The following is a 17,550-nucleotide window of genomic DNA, read 5'->3' on the forward strand; positions in this document are numbered from 1 at the left end:
TCAAATGGACTGTTTGACTTACCTTCAACTTTACCATTGTGTTCTGCTAACATTTAGAACTGCATTCAATGAATCTACATGTTAGAGGTAAATTCCCCTTTGATGCAGAGCATTACACCCATTCAGTTCATATTAAAATGGACTACAGGAAGAAAGTGTGGCAAGAGGAAGGAAATCTTCCTTCTAGCTTTCACTTTTGTAGCAACTTGTGGCAATTATTGTAAACAACACCAATGCCACTGTACATGTACAGATGTATCTCCTATGTCTTGTACAATGGACAGCTACAAGTAGGATTATATACCAAGTATGTCGTACTGGATATTTTTTGTTATTGGTTCCTTGAACAATAAGCCTTTAGCTTGCAGGGGAGGAAATGGTGACCAGAGCTAACATCCCATTCCAACCCTGCCAACTTCATTCACTTTATAACGGAAGTTTCTGTTCCACCTGTTTGTGCAGCAAAAGAGCTACACTGTACTAGCATTATGTTCACTTCGGCACTAATCCGGAATGTTGTGAGATAAAGATCTTGTTTGAAATACTCTGAAGCCCGTCTGATGAAGTTCTATAAGATTATGTACATAATGAACACATTTCATGTTTACAACTGTTGAATTTAAAAGTTTGACCAGTTTTAAAAACAAAAATTGTTTGTTTGGCAATACAGTGATACAATAAAACAAAAGATGTTCTCTTTTATACATATTGTTTGCAATCCTAAAATTGAAACATGGAAACAACAAGCATGATCTGTAATAAAGACTCCACTACATTATTCTGGTTGACAGCATCTGCCCATTGACTTGATCTTAAACTTTAAATATTTAACTGCCTTCATTCAGACGTTTTGGTCAGTTTCCATATATTTGTTTGAATTTAATGGGAGATCTGTTCACAGGGGCAGCAATGTTGTACCAGCTCCTCAGTGAATCCTTCTCAGCACCTACAAATATATAGAGACTTGATTCATGTGGTGTATTCATGAAATTTGTACTGACAGCCACGCCTCGCAAGTCACATACTGGTAATGTTCCACCTCTGGAGTTAGTGTGACTGTGTTACACACTGTATGTGGCCAATGTGAATATGGTAAGAAAAATATCAAAGCTAAGAAACACTGCCATCTTCTGGAAGGATTCTGCCCTTGAGCTGTTGTGAAGAGATGCAGGAGATGTTATGGTTCACGCATGGTAGACAGTGTTGTAAACAGTTGTATGAGTGATGGAGAAATTACCAACACACGGTCTTGTTATTTTCTCCGTGTGTGTGATTTTGCTGAGCACGAAAATCGTACATCCTTTTGCCAATGATTGTATTTTTTCATGAACGCAAAGAGTTGCTAAAAAAAGCATCCATGGACAGTTTTGATCTCATGGATGTGTGAGTACTTGAAAGAAAGCTCATTCTGTAGCGTACAATTTGAAGTAGGGAAGGAGCCTTCAATTGTTCTTGACATCTTTTCAGAAATGCTGTGTGTTGTAAAAGCCACCAAAACAATAGAGGCACTTAAATGACAGGAGTGATCAGTGTCTGCTAATCTGCAGTAGCATTACTAGCAAGTGAGAAATATTCATAAAACTCGTAGGAACGCCATTAAAATGAAATCAAATGGTTAACAGGACTTATGCTTGTAAGAAATCACAAAACTGTTTCTGACAATAAGAAAATTTATTCTTACATATCCTGAAAGTTACTAATTTGTATTTTTGTTTTCTTTTTGTGGCTTGTAAAGCAGATAAATTCTTTGACAGTTATCTTGCCTTCACAATTTCATCTGCAGAATATTTTCAAAACTTGTTCAAAACTGAGAGTTTTTAGAACTACTGTAAGATTCAGTTAATGAAAACATTTTCAGGCATATAAAATATAAAATTACTATATCCACATTTGTTCACACGTCAGTATTAATGTGACTAGTATTTTTGTTGCAGTTACAGTGTAGACTGTGGAAGAATTTTATAGCAACTTTGGTGTGTACCCTTTTCTGTGTTAAACAGTAAAAAGATACAGGTAGAGCTGTTTGGAGATGGAGTAAAATCTGATTTGGTACAAATTTGAAATGTTTGCCAAATACAAATTGACAAAGATTCATATTTGATCTAGCTGAGGTTTAAAAGAATAGATAAAAGATTGCAAGAGCCAAAGTGGGCCTCAGGTTAAAAAAGGTTGAGAAGTGTTGATTTAAGGCATGAAAAGGTAACCCAGTTAATGGTTTTGAATGTCACTGTGCAGAGGAAGTATGGTTCAATCTTCAATAACACCAACAACAAAGAAAATGCTTTGATGCTGGCTGTAAAATCATGACAATAAAAAAAAAAAGTCACTCTGTGTTTGTTTTGGTATCAGATACCATGATTGGATGTACTCTCAGATTTATCACCCAAAGTTCTTTTAAGTCCACTCTCTTCAGGGTGGTTTGTCATGGCATACAAATATGGAGAAGTTTACTTCCTTCCAGAGAGAAATGGAATACTGTGCCAGCTGAAATTTTTGAGATGGCTTTGTTTTCACGAATCTCACTGATTGCCATCAGACCACAAAAGTGACATCCAATGCAAATATCAAAATGTGCGAAAACAACAATACTCAAAAATATCATAATTCACAAAATCAATCCATGCCATCGGTGAAGCACATGCAACTACAATGTAGTTACTGTACCACACATGTTTTTTAGGTCTAGCATGCTGCATGAGCCATGATGGAACAATATCTGGGGCATAATATCACGCTAATACAGTACTTTGAAATCATTGCAGACACATTAATTTATACTTACAGTTGTACAGGTTGTACATACTGGTACATGGTATCACTGAGTAAAAACATTGATTAGGCCTACTAATACTGTTGCTTGTTAATATACTAATTTATATTCATTTTTTGAAAGGCAAAGTGACAAGTAATACAGACCCTCTCAGCCATGAAATGAACAACAAGCAAAAGTGTCCGACACGTAGCAATTTGCGAAGAATATCTATACGTGAAGATTTAAGCTCTTTCAGATTTCAGGCGGATGTCCCTCAAACAAGGGCTATAATTTCTTGATCATTAAAGCAAGAAGCACAAGAGCCATTAATGTTTGGTGATTTCTGTTTCTATTTCTATTTGTGTGGAAGCCTAAGGTTTACAAAGCAGTTTAACTTTCACTTTAAGAAAGAATGTTTACTACCACAGCATCAACACATGCTTTCAATGTTCGTAAGATGTACATTGTAAACAGATACTGTAAAAGTTCCTGGTACTCAGCCTTATCTATGACAATGGACTTCATGTTAAAGGCATTGTTTACTATTTGCAGGTGAAACAAAAACCCAGCTTCGGTGCTTTAAAATACTGTAAAACGAGGAATGTTTGCATGCATTTTAATTTCGCAAATTTCGTGAGAGCCAAGATTCGTGAAAATAAAATGGCACGCAAAAGTTCTTGTCTACACTATACATTGTATGCTAGAGGCAACTCGCGAAAATTTCATGCCGCGCGAAAAGCCGTCGGCTCCAATTCACAAAAATTTCATGCCGCAAAAATATTGTATTTTACAGTAGCTCTAGAATATGAGATAGGGATAGAAACAGCTAGTGTAAAAAAGTTAATCAGTATATTAGATGTTAATTATTGTTAGATGTATAATACAAAATGTGAATAATAGTTATAATTGAATTGTCTCCAGACCAAACTGTCTACAGTTATGGTTTAGTGAGAAAAACAGTGATATCTCCTTATAGGCTTTTTTAAATCACCACTCCCAATTGTAAACAGTATCTTAAGCTTCCCCCAACATTTTCACAGGAACACCAAAATCAAGGGATTACTTGAAATTTTGTGTTCACTGTAATATGTTAGTGGTACACTTAACCTGGCATTAACTCGATGTCAGATAAGCCAAATATCACTCATCGTGGAGGCAAAATAGAGGCCTGATTTTTCCTAATTTATTTCCTCTTCATAAAACATGCAAAACTCAAAATGACTTACTCATAATCTGGTTACCTCAGAGGGAAAACCCCATCCCAATCTATTAATAGCTATCTTTTTTCCCACGTTATACTGATTTAGAAGCAAAATTTCAACATCACTTTCCTATTCCCAGACAAACAAAATGATGATAAGCACACGTGGGTGATAAAGACAGCATTACAAATCTTTTCACACTTGATCGTAAGTACTTCCAAATCAACGATCATGCCTTATATAAGCTGCATATAAAATACCATGTATATAAAACACGCCCACACAAACATTCACGCATATTATGCACACAGCACTCTTTATCCACGAAGTGCTTATGGGCACATGGTGCTCCACAGGGAACATGTGAAGCATCACATGGAATTGGAAGAGTGAATGTTCACTCTCTTTTCTTAACCACTTTGATAAAATCTTTGATACTGTAAAGTAGAAATTTTAGCACCAGTAAATATTTTTTCACTAAGGCGGGTAAGATGAATTTGGTGTTTTCTTAATTATGCGGAGTCAAAGTATGTAGTGTATGACAAGCAAAAAAAAAAAAAAAAAAAAAAAATCTGTGGGCTTTTATTCCCCTGTTTGTTTCATGTCGTGCCAAATATATGAAAATTTCCACACTGCAAAAATTTCCTCTTTTACAAGTGTAATAGTGATAGTCATGGCATGTTCACTTGGCTTTCTTTGCCTGTACAACAATGCACCTGTGTAGGACTTTAAAGGAGATCTCCGCATGATTTTCAGATTTTTACATTTGAACAACTATAAATTAGTTATACTGGGGACAGAGTTTCAAAATTTATGATAATTGGGATGAAGAATAAGAATATTTTCCAAATTTATGACTAATTGAAATGAACAAGGATGATGACATGGCAGAGTCACTATAAGAATGCATGAGTTGGGGCTAAGGAAGCAGAACAAAAGAAGAAGGCATACATAGATATACACCGGTGAACTCGCAAGCATGCGGTATTGTAATGGAATTACACTGCTACATTTCTGAAATATGTGAACCTCCTATGTCATCATCCTTGTTCAGTGTAATTTGTTTAAGGTTTTTCAAAGTATTGTTTCTCTGCTCAAGAACCACACTAAATTCCACAAATCTACACATGGGGTTGTCGATTTATGTACTACATGATGTGAAATTATGAAAATCATCTGGAATGTCCCTTTAAGTGCTGACATCAATTACTATTCATTGCCGGAACCGTTACTGTACATGTATAATCAGTATGAATACTGAATATGAGGGGTAGTATTTGGGGGGGGGGGGGGGGGGGGGGGGGTTTATAGCCAGAATTTTGATTTAACTACAAATCTGTTTAAATCAGGGCAAATATTAGATAAAGTTCTCGGGGCCCTTCTCCCATCTCCTGTTTTGATCTCCTGCTTATTGTTTTCTAAACTCGTGGTTTATTCTTATGCTATCAAGAGAAAGTATTATATGCTATTTTTTTTTTCAGTTGCACAATTCTAACTTTGTGGTATGGATTGTAGCATGATAACAAATAAATATGATTTAACTGCAGTTCATTTAAAGGTATTTGTAGATGTTACTCAGATATAATGTAAGATTCTTTGATTTTCCAGATTAGATGTCCACTTGAAAATTGGCTGGTCAGCATGCAATGAGAAATGAATTCATTGTCTTCCTATCTGTTGGACAGATCCAGTTTTGCACCAGTATACTTAAGATATTTTTGGATGGCAGCATCAAACATGGCATCAAAGGGAATATTTTAAAAGACTGTTGTATACCTCCATCTCTTGAGCCTCCTTGGTCACACAATAAAGAGGCTCTAAATTTGCTGTTAGCTTTAATAAGATACTAACTCTTTTACACTGTACTCTGTTACCATCTGTTACATGTAGAAATCTAACAGCAGGAATGGTATCAGTATACCACGAACGTAGATCTCATTTACAAGACTTCAGTGCATCTTTCTCTCTCCCATCCTCAAGAATATAATATGTATTTTTGTTGTTTACCCTCTACAGACTGCCTGCAGCTGCAACCAGCCAGGAGCCTGTAAGTTCTTGATGCTACGAGGGGCAGATCCCACCCTAAGACACCCTCGGACAGGGTGGGTACCACTCCATGAGGCAGCCATGAAGGGGCACATAGGGTGTGTCAGAGAGTTGGTTTATAATGGTGCCCCGTGCCACCCTCGCAGTTCTGACAATGACACGCCGCTGGATCTTGCCCGAAGATACGAACACTCGCAAGTTGTCAAGTTTCTACGTAAGCAGCGTTCCATTTTTCTTTTTTAACGTTGTCATGAGGAATGAGCTATTCTTGCAACCATGGCACATTGCATGTTTATGTGTGAAGCCTCCATTACTGTTGTTTAAATGTGCAACACTTGTAAATAGCATAGTTTGTCTAGTTTAACCCCAACACAAGAATGCATAATCCTATCTGAAGTGAACAGTAGAAGGCAATGTGCTGCACATACGGTAGCATCAGCTCCGTCCATAAAGAGAGTCTGGCCAACTGCTACATAGATTGAACGCCATGTCGTTGCGCAGTGTATTATACATTAGATGATTAGTGTGTACACTCCGACGTCATAACCAAACAAGCCAGTCGAGCGTGGTTAACAGTGGGCGCTGCATATACACGCAGCTTGGCCAGCGACATGACTCCATGTAGGTCACGAGACCAGCTAATGACCAGTTGCAGGCTTCAAAGCTCACAAGCCAAAAACCGAGTTGGCCAGACTCTCTTCATATTTGGCAGTGTTAATGCTTGTGATGTGCAATGCATATATTCATATTTTACTCTTACACATGTGGTGCCGTATCAGGGTAATTACCTCCCCCCCCCCCCCCCCCCCCCCCCCCCCCCCCCCCCCCCCCCCGCCAGTTAAAAACTGGTTAGTGATAAGAGTAAAGATCAGGGTTAGAGTTTGGGATGGGGTTAGGATTAGGTTCAGGATTAGGATTAGGGCTAGGGTCAGGAAAAGGAAAGGGGGTAATTGCCTTGGGGTTTATTGCCCTAGACCCACATGGTGCAGATAGATTGAAGTTTTACTGCTGGTATTGATATACTGTATGTCATGACCTGGTTTTGATATGACTTCCTTTGCCTTTCTGCAGAGTCTTGGAGACCAAAGATAGCACAAAACATTCAGAGCCAGAACTGGTACCATGGCTCCATGGACCGCAAGAGGGCACTGGAGATCATCCAGAGACACGGGGCCAAGGACGGTCATTTTCTGCTGAGGAGCAGTGCTAACAAGCCAGACACTATGGTGCTCTCTATGGCAGCCAACAGCACTGTCTACAACTTTGAGATCAACAACAAGGTGAGGGAAACGTAATACATCAAGTCTAGACATGACAGACTAACAGTAGAGAACAAAGCGAGAAAAAGAAACAACTTTTCTCTTTAATCACCTTTCAAAAAAAGAAATAATCTCCACATATCCTATACTGTTGTGTTACAGGTTTGTATATTCCTCCCCAAATACTGCTTTTACTTTTTACAAGAAAATTTTGGACTTAACCCAGTGGTACTATAACATGTACATAATATTAGCAGATTGCCAGATGAACATGCTACAACAACTAATGTGAAATGTAAAACCAAGGAAGTGGTATGATATCTTCCCGGTATGTTTCTGAAGCGACATTGTATACTGTGACTCCAAAGTGGTGAGAATTGAATATATGGATTTAGTTTCAGTATTGGTGTCATGATGTCAAACTTCAGAGCATTGCAGTGGGTTCAATGATAACTGACTCATTAGTTTCTGTACTTGTGTGTCTCTGTCTTCGTAGATGGAGAGCTACCACATTGATGATGGACCGTACTTTGACAACCTGGAGCAGCTCATCGACCACTACTCTCGTTATGACGACGGCTTGCCCACCCAACTTCTTCATCCGATACACCCCCCTAGCCGGCAATGACGGTGGGCCTCCAAGGGTCAGACCCAGTCCCGCACTCGGCCTGCAGATCTGACCTCCCATCATAAAGGCCAAGGAAACAGGTGGGAGAGCCCTGAGCCTCCAGCCAGCCCACTGGACAGGATGGCGGTGTTCCTGTCTCTCCTCCACCAGTAAGTGATTGTCATAGCAACCAGTCATCACAGCTCTCAGATATTTCATTTCACTTCATATTTGTATGAACATGATTACTGGTTCCTACTGGGTTCCATATTGTTCATTTCCTAATTGTATTTAGTTTCTTAAAACTCCAATAAAGCAAAGTCAGAAAAGTCAGTAGTTTAGAAAATTTAACTTCCAGGACTTTGTCTTTTAAAAACCACTGCCGTTTATCATATTGTGTCCTCTTAACCCTAAAAAGGCCGGGGGGGGGGGGGGGGGGGTTGAATCAACCCCCCCTCGACATTTTTCGCGACTACTCCGCCGCGCGAGATTTTTTGACCACGCCGTTCGCTGACTTTTTACTTTCAAGTCTCGCGCATCTTTTGACACCATTTTCGCGAAAATCGCGCATACCGTTACGACGCTGCATGACATTTTATACATATGTGTCAGGCCAAAAATGGCTCAAAAACGTGATTTTGTGTATAAAGTCTATGCAAATGGAGTTTTCTCTTCTTATTCATAAAGATATGATTATTTTCACTTTCATAGGCTGAAACTGATCAATTTTAGCATAATTATGCTTGAAATAGGTTCTGTCATAAATTTTGCGGAAAAAAAATGATAAAACAAAAGTCGAAAAAACAGAGAAATACATAAGAAATTCATAGAACAATAAAATACATAAGAAATTGAATTTGATACCAAATTTTTTTTCAAGTACATTGTTAGGAATGCTACAAAGAATGTTTTCACCAAAAATTAGGATTCTAGGAGCTTTAATTTCTGATTTAGAGCAAAATATGTGATTTTACACATATATTAGCATAATTGATTATTATGATGAAAGTTTCCATTTCTTTTTGTATAGCGTGGTAGAATACGCCACAGGCAATGCATGTGCCAAATTTCATGGCGATTGCGCGATCGATGACCGAGATCTCGGGGGGGGGGGGGGGGGGTTGAATCAACCCCTCCCCGGCCACAGAACACCCAAAAAAGCCTGGCCTGGTTAGGGTTAAAAGAAACTTACATAAAAAAAACAGCAACCTTCATTACCTTTAAAATTCAGATATTGGTCTAAGTAAGATAATTTGTTGGTTTTTTATGTGAAAAAGAAATATATTGTGGTAGTAGTTTGGGTGAAAATAATACCTGAACAGTTCATATTTATATGAGCTGCACACTTGACCGTACATTTAGTATGTCTCCAATACTTGCATGCACCTTATTGTGTCATAAAATGTTTTACAGAGATAAGACGTTCAAGAGATGTGATCCATTTTTCTGTTCTATTGAACAAGGATCTTCCCGGCAGTCGGCCGTCCAACAAAAAGACCCTGGCAGACCTGTTTAAGGTGAGGAATTCAGACCGGACACGGAAGAAGGAGATGGAGAGACAGAGAAAGGAGCTCCAGCGAGCGATCCATGAAGCACCAGGAGGAGGCTCCGACGAGGTGCAGTGCATTGATGCCAGCCTGATTGAAAGAGGTGAGTCACACACTCTTTGTATGGCCAGTGCTGTGTTTTGAAAAGTGGGGGGGGGGGGGGGGGCCCTGTGCCACTTCCAGGTTTCAAAAGGTAACAAGCCCCCCCCCCCCCCCCCCCCCCAAAAAAAAAAAAAAGGTCGTAGCGCAAACTTTCTGATTCCACTTCTGGTTTCTTCAGCTGACAAGCGCAAAAGAAAAAAAAAGGTCTTTACCTGCGCTCCCACTTCAGCATTTCATTGGCTGAAAAAAAAAAGTCTGGTAGTGGTGGTGTGGTCTTCTGAAGGTGTGACCTGATGATATGGGTGTGGTCTGACATAGGTGTGGTCTTCTGAGGGTGGGGTCTGATATAGGTGTTGTCTTCTTAGGGTGTGGTCTGATGTAGATGTGGTCTTCTGAGGGTGTGGTCTGATATAGGTGTGATCTTCTTAGGGTGTGGTCTGATGTAGGTGTGGTCTTCTGAGGGTATGGCCAGTGAATGGCCATAGCAACATGGGATCACACTCCTTCCAGTATGTGACATAATGTTGTTTAACAAAATTACCACTTTGCTTTGTACAATATTCTAGAAGATGAAAACAATAATGTAAGCTGCAGTTCCAGTTACTTGTAGAGTGTTACTTCTTGCATCCGTACTCCTGTACCTACATCCATATTGTTTGGGGAAAATTAATGAAATGAGAGAAGTACAGTGTAAGTAAAACGGTTTGTTGTGCTGCAGGGAATGAGATCGGTCAGGGAGAATTTGGCTCCGTACTCAAGGGAAGACTAAAAGAGGGCAACAGGATCATTGAGGTAGCGTTGAAGACCCTCCATGCAGATCACCTCCAGACTGGTCAGAAGGAGTTCCTGAGAGAGGCCAAGGTCATGTAGTGTTTGCAGTGTTGTTCTGTTCTTGTGCAGATTAAAAATATGATCAACTTCCTTTCTCACATTCCCCCATCACCCCATCCACAAAAAGAAGAAAAGAAAAAGAAATCTTGTTATAAGGTCATAGTTATCGATCATGTTTACATTTTCACCATTGATGCAGAGATTGTGGTGTTTATGTCATATGAGTTGCGAGTTGTTGTTTTTATTTTTTCCAGAAGCTACATGTAAAGCATAGCTTTCTATCTTGTGTATTTCTTTTCCTTTCCTTTCAGTAACCTTGCCTGTCCTGTTCTTATCTAAAACATCATTGTCCTGTCTTTGTGCATTGTTATGTCAGCAGAAATCAGTCTCTTAGCAGATATTGAAGATCCGATCCATCAGTAGGGTTTGTTAGTAGAACACTTGGGTGTTTGAGTCACCAAGGTGAAGGGTTGTTACAGCAGTAAGCTCTTTGTCAGCGAAGATAGGAGTCCTGCCACTCCGCAGTGATTGCCTATCTTGCCAATCAGCAAATTAAGTGTACACTTGTACCATCTGACGTGTCATTTGAGTAAAGCACAGCACATAGAGGGTTCAAGCTGTGAGGGCTTGATTTTTACGTAGAAGGGAGCAAGATGGCTGCCTTTCCCTGGATTGTTGGTGGATTAGGCTAGATGAGTGAAGGTGGATCTATCCTGCTGGGGCAGACAATTGTGACAGGAAGTCTTCATGGGGTGCTTAGTCCCACAGAGTGAACCTCACACAGCTCTGATAGGTGCATGCTACCCAGCAAGTAATCCCCTCTTGTCTCACCCCCTACTCGCTGCATTACCCTCTTCCTATGTCTCTCTGATATTCTCTGTCTGTCCCTCTCTCTTTCTTTCTCTCGAGTCTTCATCTTTCTCTCTCGTATCCCTCTCTCTCCCTCCAACCTCGTAAAGTGCTTTCTTTGTTTCAAGCTTCTCATATTTCCTAAGGTCTGACTCATTGTTTTCATTGTTTGATTTGATTGTGTTTCATTGTCTTGTTCTTCTGGTCTGCATTTGTATGGCCACAGAGTGTAGGATGAAGCATAATGTTTAGCCTGTAAGAAAGTCATAACATTGGCTCTTATGTTAGAAGAATTATTGTGTTCTTTTCTTCATACACTTTAAACACTGCAAGCACAGTGTTCAGTACATTTATGCGTCTTTGTTCTCATATACTTCTTTTTGGTTTTATGAATCTGTTCTGTCTGTTTTATGAATATGTTCTGTCAGATCTTGATTTGTTTTGGTATGTTTTTAATATGTGACTATAAATCATAGTGTAATATTAGTACATCATGAGGGTTATCAAGCAGTTGTTGATATATAAATGAATGACTTTTCAGGTCTAAGCAAAGGAGACTAAATGGTTATCTTTAAGTAAATCTTTAAGGTTTTTTTTTTGTGTGTGTGTACGTATATGTGTTTTGTTTTTTGGAGATTTTCTTGTCTCTCTTGAATTTTCAAAAGAGGAATTCTCTTTTCTGTTCCTTTAACCACACCTTTGATCAGGCACATTTTGTGAATTTTATCATAGCAAAAAAAAAAAATCTCTACATAGTATGCAAACAGTACTACTGGCTCTGCAAGGTTTTCTTTTTAAGGATGATCAGTAAATATAAAGGCGGTATTAAAGTTCAACAAAGAGAAAACAGAAAGAAATAGAAGACAGAACAAAGAGAAAACTTCCCTTCATCACCCCCTCCTATCTCCTTGAAACAGGTGCAGGAGTTGGTAGCCATGGGGGCCATGCTGGACTACCTCCAGAATGACTCGGTGACAGACTGTGACCTGAAGCTATGGGCAGCACAGATTGCCTCTGGTATGATGTATCTAGAGAGCAAGAAGTTTGTCCACAGAGACCTTGCTGCTAGGAACATCCTCCTAGAGAGCAAGGGACAGGTATGTGTGGTTCAAGGAAGGGGCAGAGATTCAAAGGTTTAATACCAAGGATATGTGGGTGTGGTCTGAGAAGGGACAGAAATTCAAAAGTCACCAAGGAGATGTTGGTGTGGTCTCAGAGGGGGGCAGAGATTTGAATGTTGCCAAAGAGATGTGGGTGCTTTCTGAGAGGGGACATAGATTCAAAGGTCACCAAGGAGATGTGGGTGTGGTCCCTTTGGTCTGAGGGGGCAGAGATTCAAATGTCACTAAAGAGATGTGGGTGTGGTCTGAGAGAGGACAGAGATTCAAAGGTCACCAAGGAGATGTTGGTGTGGTATGAGGGGGGAACAGAGATTCAAAGGTCACCAAGGAGATGTGGGTGTGGTCTTCTAAAATGGGCCAGAGATTTGGGGGGCATTTCATGAAGGAACTTGTCGGATAAAGTATCTGACAAGTCTCTTTTATCCGACAAGTTTTGAGAAATTCTTTAGTCTGATTGGCTGATTCCTCTGAACTTGTCGGGTATAATTGATTTGTCGGACATTTTATCCGACAAGTTCCTTCATGAAATGCCCCCCAGAATGTCACTATAGAGATGTGGGTGTGGTCTGAGAAAGAACAGAGATTCAAAGGTTACAAGGGAAAGATGTGTGTGGTGTGAGAATGGTCACCAGGGATATGTGGGTGTGGCCTGAGAAGGAATACAGATGCAAAGTTCACCAAGGACAGGTAGATTTTTTTTTGTTTTTTGAAAGCAAGATATATTTTGAGTGAATCCCTGCAGATGTGGTTGTAGGTAATTGATTATGTGTAAAACATAACTAATGGTTCCTAAAGGAAAACAGCAAGTAGACAATCATGTTCTGAAGCTGCATTCAGTTATGTGCATCTGTGTAGAATACTTCCTTGTTTTTTAATACTTTGGCTACAAGTAATCAGAACACTTTGATTAAATTTCAGATGCTCACATATTGCCTCAATATTAGAATTAATAGGTATTTCACTTTAATATATTAGAGTGTTTTTATAGGAATTACATTGTATATCAAGTTGACATGCACAATGCTTTAGATGTGTCAAATTAGAATTTATTCTCACCAACACTTTGTATAGCTTAGCCTTCGCTAAGCTCACAGAACATGATGTGCATGCCTTATGTTGTTAATTGTATGTCTCTCTTCATGAATTATTTTTCTTTCTCCTCCTCTCATCCAAAGGCAAAAATCAGTGACTTTGGTCTGTCTCGAGCGACGGGAGCCAACAACGACTATTACCGGTCAACCACAGGTGGTCGCTGGCCGGTCAAATGGTAGGCACTAGGTGTCTCTTGTCAATTTTTCCCTTCACTGTATGCAGTGTTCTGCAACTCTTCTGATCTTGTGTGGTGGCACAAAGAGCGGGAAGAGAAAGCAAATTTATTTTAGAGAATTTTTTCTTGAAATGTTGAAGCAAAAGAAATTAGTAAACCCTTGGAGTGCTTCTGACCAATAGCTGTACATGGCAGCATGTTTGAACCTGTGAATTAATTTTTTTTTCTCTTTTTTTTTCACTATGATTCATAAAGTCACTCAATTGAATCTTTCTCAACTAATTTCACTTCATGACATTGTAACTAGTATCACTCTGTATGACCAGTTCATGCTTGTATTAGTATAACAGCAAATTCACAATAGGGTAGTAGGGTTTATCATATGACTGTTGTTGTTGTTGTTGTGTGTGCATTCATTGTGTGTCATCTCAGATATTTAGCAGATCAAATGCCAATGTGTGTTGAGTAAGACTTCAGTGTGGAAAACACCACTGGAAGTCTCAATGTCCAACATCTTTAATGGATAAATGTTATTGAGTAACCAGAAACCAGTTTATAGCTGTAATATTGAGAATGATGATAGAATTTCATAACATGTGTAAAGCTCTAAAGTGCATTGATAACGAAAAAAAGAGCTGTAGGTGTGGGGATGTGAATGGAGACGTAAAGAACCTACTGACGTGTTTGTCTGTGATGACTGTTTGTAGGTACGCCCCAGAGTCCATCTACTATGGCACCTTCTCCCATGCCTCCGACGTCTGGAGCTTTGGAGTGACCCTCTGGGAGATGAACACGAGAGGAGCCCAGCCCTACGGGGAGAAGACAGGAGCTGAGGTAAGACCAGTTGGTCTGTTTAGTGACTACTTCCTCGCCGCCAACACATTGAATTATATTATTAAGGCAGGGCTGCACACTAACATATCTTTTCTACTGGTCCGACCTGTCTTTCGGACCAGTAGGTGCCCAGTTTCTTCATCTTTTACTGGTCCATCCTGAAAAAGTTACTGGTCAGGGACCGTCGGACCAGTGCCAGCGTGCAGCGTTGATTTAGGAACACACAAAGAAGAAATAAAGAGATTATACGTAAAAAACAACAACAGCAACAAAAATCAAACAAACATTAAGTACAACGTAACATTCAGATGATCATAATAATGATGATGATAATAATAGTTGGGTTTCTATAGCATATAATAACAAATGGATGTTCCCTACGCACTTGGCAGTTGTCCATTTTTCACACTTAGCCTCTATATTGGAGACTAATGTTTAAGTTCCTTCAGTGGGCATGAAGGAATCTCAGATTTATTCTATGAATAGAATTCCTGATCACAAGAACAGACTATAAAATGTAACCTGGCCGACAGCCAATCATTGTGATGTGAGTAGAGATTTATAATTCTGGAAATTTTCTCCTGTTCAAGGCTTCGTTTTAAAGCTGTGCATAGCATGGAGACACAAGATGATTGAAAGCTATGACCCTTGTCACTGTTTGCAAAATATTTACTCCTTTTCATAAACACTTTTCTTAAAATGCAGCATGTATGTGCTGTGTTATAGAAAGCACTCTGTAGTAGGCAATTACTGGTATAAATTGTTTTTTGAAACCTTGCTTTCTTCCATGTCATTCTTTTTTCTTTTTTCATTTTTTGATTAGGAGTTGGTGCTTACTTCATTCCCCTAGCTAATTTATATGATGAAAGATTATTTACCACCACCAAGTAAGCTTTAAGATTGATGTGAGGCTGTGAATTACATTCATTCTCAAGATACACCTGGGCCCTGTTTCATAAAGTTGTTCGTAAAGTTACGAACGACTTACAAGCGACTGGTGATCAGTTCTTGTGGTGAATTATTGAAATTCTAGTAAGTATAGCACGTCGCACCTGATCACCAGTCGCTCGTAAGTTGTTCGTAACTTTACGAACAGCTTTATGAAACACCCCCCTGGGCCCCATTTTATCAGAAGTTGCTATGATACTGAAGCAACTCTTGCTGTAGTTTTCATTGTTATGGTAATGACAAGAATCCTGCTTACAGATTGGGTGTTGCTGCAAGTAGTTGTTTTTCTTGCTTGAGTTTCTATTTTACAGCACCTTTTGTAAAATGAGACCCTGAAGTAGAATCTTTTGAAAATAAAGAATTGATAATAGCAATCGTGTAAACATACCTTGGGCAGCAAGTTTCAATGAATGAAATCAGAATTGAGTTATTACATGGATGATTGTCATCCTAAATGTTCTATGGTAGTGTCACATACCAGTGTACATGTATCCATCTTATCAGGGCAATTACCCCCGAGGGCAATTACCCCGCGGCTAAATGCCGATTAGTGATAAGGTTAAAGTAAAGATTAGGGTTAGGGTTAGGGTTAAGTTTAGGGTGAGAGTTTGAGTTAGGGTTAGGATTAGGTTCAGGATTAGGGTTAGGGTCAGGGGAAGGGTCCGGGGTTAATTGCCCAGGGAGGTAATTGCCCTAGACCCATATTCGTGCATGTACGTAGTGATGATGATTGTAACGCTGATAGTGTTTGTCATGTCTGATCCTACACCAGGTCATCAAACAGATAGAGAATGGTCATCGTCTGCTACGGCCAGAGGGCTGCCCAGGGAACGTCTATGAAATCATGCAGAAGTGCTGGTCATACAAGCCGGTCAACCGCCCCACCTTCTCCCAGCTGAACGAGATGTTTAGCGAAGACCCCGAGTACCAGGTGTTCTACCACAAAGGTGTAAGGCATCCCCCCAGCCGCAGGTAGTGGACCCACACCTCTTCTCCACTCATGAAAGCCTCCTTGCCTTACCAGTTGTAACCCGTATCAAGTAGCCAGCCCACCCCTCCTGTAGGTGGTTGGAGCCCTGTAGGACTTAGCTAAATCTGGATAGAGAGCTCCTTGTCCCTTTCAGCTTTCGAATCTAGCCTTGTTCTTAACATGCTTAGGCCTTCATCCAGTGACTATGAAGTAACGGTACATATGTTTGTCATTTCCACACACACTCTGAGTTGATGGTTTGAAGAGGTGAATTGTTATAATCTGCTAGAATAACTCTCATACCACAGACACCTTAATATGCTTTAATAGAAGTAAGAGAATAGTGTAGTATCTTCACAAGGCTGTACAATGAAAGCACTGTCAAACACTACAAAACTGACCCCCCAGCATCAGGATCAAATGTCAGAAAGATGACACGGCACACTTTCCTTCAGTGAGGAAAGTTGTTCTAATATTTCCTGTTTTCCTGGGATTCTCACTTAGCATTGCTAGCTTCCATGAAGAAGTCATTCATTCCATGTGAAAATGTAAACTTGTTACTTTAGACCAATGAAACATACAAGACAATGTTAAGATAGTGTGTTGCTTCAGGTCCCTGTGACCTACTTCTGATGAAGATGTCAAATCAGAATCAATTGTCCTGTCCTTCTCCCCAAGACACTAGATCCAGATTGTCACCAACACCAGTTTGCCAACTTGTGAAATCACTTGACCATCGAGTACACAGGAAATGACAGTAAACATTATTTATTCTATTTTTTCTGTGGAGTGTAGAAATGCTGACATATTTCATAAATATCATTGATCATCATCTTTTGTTTTGCCTTGGGTGCTTTCTCTTTTTTCCTGGTAAGGCTTCGGTTCGCCATAAAAAAAAAAAAATAACCCACACATTGGTGTATAGACTATATTTTATGGTATATTATCATGCATCATCATTTATTGCAAAGGACTTAATGCCATGATGGTATCTGTGATCAAAGTGTATGGCAAGATTGTACTATATTGTCAGTGAGATTTCTCTTTGTATCTGTAGCATTACTTTTGGATTTAGAAACGCTAAATAAACAAAAACTGCGTATCTTGACTTTGCCAAAATTCTGTTGTCAATATTTGTATTTCTGTATGTGGCTGCGAGCAGCAAACCTACTAAAAACTACATCAGAATGATTTTCTTCCATCTGCGTGAAGATG

General features: G+C 39.5%; 1 pseudogene; it reads left to right on the top strand.

Moving 5' to 3' along the window:
• LOC139711886 (tyrosine-protein kinase HTK16-like) overlaps positions 1-17,550 on the top strand; it is a 33,115-nt pseudogene extending 15,565 nt beyond the window's left edge.

Source organism: Diadema antillarum, unplaced genomic scaffold, assembly GCF_040938485.1.
Source record: "Diadema antillarum isolate AM-2024a unplaced genomic scaffold, OU_Dant_1.0 seq00001725_RagTag, whole genome shotgun sequence".
NCBI classification, from domain to species: domain Eukaryota; kingdom Metazoa; phylum Echinodermata; class Echinoidea; order Diadematoida; family Diadematidae; genus Diadema; species Diadema antillarum.